At 38.9% G+C, this 4,172-nt stretch overlaps 1 non-coding gene across 1 annotated transcript; it reads right to left on the reverse strand.

Moving 5' to 3' along the window:
* Positions 1-2,397: 2,397 nt before the first annotated feature.
* TRNAR-UCU (transfer RNA arginine (anticodon UCU)) lies at positions 2,398-2,470 on the reverse strand. Its single transcript has one exon. It is a non-coding gene; the product is annotated as a tRNA-Arg (tRNA).
* Between the last annotated feature and the right edge of the window lie 1,702 nt (positions 2,471-4,172).

Here is a 4,172-nt window from a genome sequence, read left to right on the forward strand (position 1 = left end):
GATAGATATATATGTATATATATGTGTGTGTGTGTGTGTGTATATATATATATATATATATATATATATATATATATATATATGTATATGTATGTCCTTCTTTCCTTTCTGTTTGTTCATGAATACACCCACCACATCTCTGTGTGGCAGTTTAAGACTCTAAAGGACTGAATCCTGGGAAAACAGATTTTATGTCTGGGTGTGTGGTGAGGGAGAGTGGTTGAAAATAAAGATACATTTTATCTATTACCAGCTTTCACTATGGGGGCCATTGTAGGTAAAGAATGAGTCCTTCAGAATTCAAGTTGCCATCATTTCCTCAGATGGCGTGAGCCAGCATATTCCATCCAATAAGAGAAGCTTGTAAAAACTCTCTGTGGTCTTGATTTCTTTATTTTTCTACTTTTATTTAGCCTCCAAAAGGGAGAGGAGGAAAGAAAAGATAGAAATCCTGGCAGTTCCACTAGTTAATTACTCTCTCCTCCTCCTCCATCTTTCTCTCCTTCTCCTCCTCCAGCTTTTCATTCCCTTTTCCGATTGCAGTCGTCTTCTTTCATGACTAGCAGAGAAGAAAAGGGAGGCTGAAACTTCTTGAGTTTCTCTTCCTCTCCCTCCTCTTCCCTCCCCTCCCCTCTTCTCTCCTCTTCCCTTTCCTTCTTTTTTTTAGGGAGGGGTTCTTTTTTTTATTTTGAATTTTTGAATTTTATTCCCTTTCTTTCCATTCCTTTCCCCTCCCTCTCTTTCCCTCTCCTCTTATCCTCCCCCGCCCCACCTCTTTCTCTCTTTGAATTTTGGGTAGCTTTCTTTCATTTATTCCACACCCCATGAACCAGATGTTTTAAAGTTAGTTGCAAAAGATTATGTTTTCTTGTTTCCCATCATCCTTTCCTAGGACGATAAATCCTGAAATTCTCAAGCCCACAAACCACTAACTTACGTAAACAAAGACTAGGGAAAGCACACCATGATGGAGGAGTTTTAATGGCCGTGGTTATCCCAGCAACAAATATTTTCTGTCATCTTCTTGGTAGCTGACTGTTGCTTCAGATGCCATTGGTCCATGAAATCATTTAAGATTCAGTTCCAAAGCACAAGCCCAGCAGATGTTTCCAGGCATGTTCCTAATATAAAACATTCAAGGTTATTCATTTAAATGTTCATGAAATTTCCAAACATGTTGGCATTTTTATGGTATCAGTGGTGATAGCTATAATGTTACCAATATTCACAGACTGAGGAAATGTGTATCATAAAATGTAAAGCACTCTATTGAATATCTACATGACTTAGCAAGAGAAATGATTCTTACCCCTTCTTCCACCTTATCCTCAGCCTGAGTTTACATCCCCATTCCCACCACAGGCTTAAAAGTATGCATTAAACCACCCCTATCTCAATAACCTTTTAAAACTATGGGACAGGACTGATAAACTCAACTACCTACAGAAATCAGGGAGGTAAATGAGAGAGGTGTTTGGAGATAAGAAAACCAGTAGAGCAAAGTTGATGGTACATAGTAAGTCAGCTGCAGTGTCAGAGATACAATAGGGAGATGTAGAGATTGCGGCCCATTGGAATACATGCCCTGTCTAAGGGAACAGATGCTCTGTTCATTGTTGCCTGGTGAGAATATAGCCATGCATTGCCAGATCTTCCAAATTTCTGGAGAAGCTGGAATTTGGATATTGATACGGCATCTTCAGTTACCCCAAATGCTAGCAACTTATTCAGATCTCTTTAGCACAAATTCAAATAGCACTATGTGGAACAAAGATCATCTGGAAAGTAGAATTGGCTCAAAACAGCTACAGTTTTCTTATGGAACTACTGAAGCCCAGCATCTCTGACAATTCTGTTACTTTGCCATGGATTCCAAGTCATCAGTTAGCTAATGAAGGAGGAACACAAAATGAAGGAAATAAGATTAAATGGTTCAGACAGAGTGCAAATAACTTCAATACTATTTAACAAATATTGGTTGACTACCTGCTTCATGCCAGACACTGGGTGAAGTGCTTGGGTCATACCAGTGAACAGCACAGACAAAATCTCTAATCTCATTGAACTCATTAACCCTGGAGGGAAGATGTATCATGAACGTTAATTTTAGATGAGCCCCCAAATTATGGAAAACATGTTTGAACCCAAGCCTGTGGGATTCCAAATCCTCATCTATTCACACTGTGCCATATTCCATGCTAGTTCCCAGGAGAAATGGAATGAGGAGATGGAGAGGTGGCCCTCATGGTAAGGTCGTTGTGTGTGTATTAAGGGAATGCGGTCTGACTGAGTGACAAATCACATCTCACAGTTGTAATATTCATAGCAATATCATCGCACAGCCATTAGGTTTATTCTTTGTTGTTTGTTTTGGCCATGTAGCATGCGGGATCTTAGTTTCCTGACCAGGGATCGAACCCGTGCCCCCTGCAGTAGAAGCGCAGAGTCCTAACCACTGGACCACCAGGGAATTCCCTAGGTTTATTCTTGACTAGGCACTGTGCTAAGTACTTTTCATATATTGAGTCTAACTATAGTGGTATTGTTAGGTAACAGCCAGTATTCTCATTTTAAAGGTAAGGTGACTGAGGTTTAAAAAGGAGTAAAATATATACGCTACCGAATGTAAAATAGATAGCTAGTGGGAAGCAGCCGCATAGCACAGGGAGATCAGCTCCATGCTTTGTGACCACCTAGAGGGGTGGGATAGGGAGGGTGCGAGGGAGATGCAAGAGGGAGGAGATGTGGGGATATATGTATATGTAGAGCTGATTCACTTTGTTATAAAGCAGAAACTAACACACCATTGTAAAATAATTATACTCCAATAAAGATGTTAAAAAATATTTTAAAAATTAAAAAAAATAAAAAGGAGTTAAAAAGTAACTCAAGATCACACAGATAATCAGTGGTAGATACACAATTCAAGGTCAGTCTGTCCTAATTTAAAGCTTGTGCTCTAAAGCCCAGCCCTGCTCCGAGTCCCACACTTCAGTTCTCTCGAGATCAGCAGAGACAAGGGAGTGAAAAGCTCGACACCAGGCAGCATGTTTGATACCCTGGTTCCATCATTGCCCGTTGGCAGGAAGCCCATGGCAAAGGTCCTTTCTGCAGGAGTGTGGTCAGGGGTTTGAACTCAACCCTGCTCAGATATGAAAAGCATAACAGAAGGAAAACAAAACCCTTCATACCCCTACTCCCAGTCCTTAGCTGACAGGCAGCTGCAGGGGATTTGGCTGTTGTCCACCACTGCATTCTCTTACTGATGGAGCCAGCTGTCTAAGGAAATTCAGTAGCCCACGTAGATATCAAAATAAGAAACCCACTAAACCATTGTACGTGGAAGAAGTCATGTTGTAGGCTAGTCACATTAGAGCCATCTGTTCTTAGTATAATATACACTGCAGTAATAATTATTAACAAATACTTTATCTCTCTAATTTGAGGTAAACTGAAAAAATCTTAGGGCTATTTATAAATAAATGTCTTCTCCTATTCAAGTATTTATGCACAAGTATTGAGTTCTATAGTTTATATAATAAACTATCTTCTCCCACAAATCTGTTCCTTGTTTTCTGTTTTTTCCTTGGTAAATTCATCTAGTGACACAAGTTAGAAATTTGAATTGTTTTAACTTTTCCCTCTATTTTAGTCTTTATATTAATCATCAAGGCCTATCTTTTTGCACCTCTGAAATTTCTCAGAATCTCTTGTTCTTCATTTCTGCTGCCTTTGCTAAGATTATTCTTGTAATCAACTGCTTGGTCAGTTATGATTGCCTCCATACTTGTTTTCCGGCTTTCTTTTTTTTTTTTAACATTGTTGGTTTTAAAACATCTTAGAATATGATTCTGTTCTATCAACATCCTTCATGAGTGCTTTATTATGGTCTACAGAGTAAAGTTTGAACTCCTTTGTCATGCATAATGTTTAAGGCCTTTATTCATTCAAAGTTTTCATTAAGCTTCTACTATTTATTCCCTGGCAGTAAAATAATAAACAAGGACCATTTCCTATCGTTGAAGGAAACTACCTAGAATCTAGTGGAGGAGTTGTAGGTGTGAAGACAAATACAATAAGTATAATAGGTGTTAGTTAGAAGTTCATTTGAGATGGTATGTGTTCAGTGAAGGAGTGGTTAATTAATTCCTGTGGGTATATCTGTTGGTTGA

Source organism: Balaenoptera acutorostrata, chromosome 10 (genome assembly GCF_949987535.1).
Source record: "Balaenoptera acutorostrata chromosome 10, mBalAcu1.1, whole genome shotgun sequence".
Taxonomy (NCBI): domain Eukaryota; kingdom Metazoa; phylum Chordata; class Mammalia; order Artiodactyla; family Balaenopteridae; genus Balaenoptera; species Balaenoptera acutorostrata.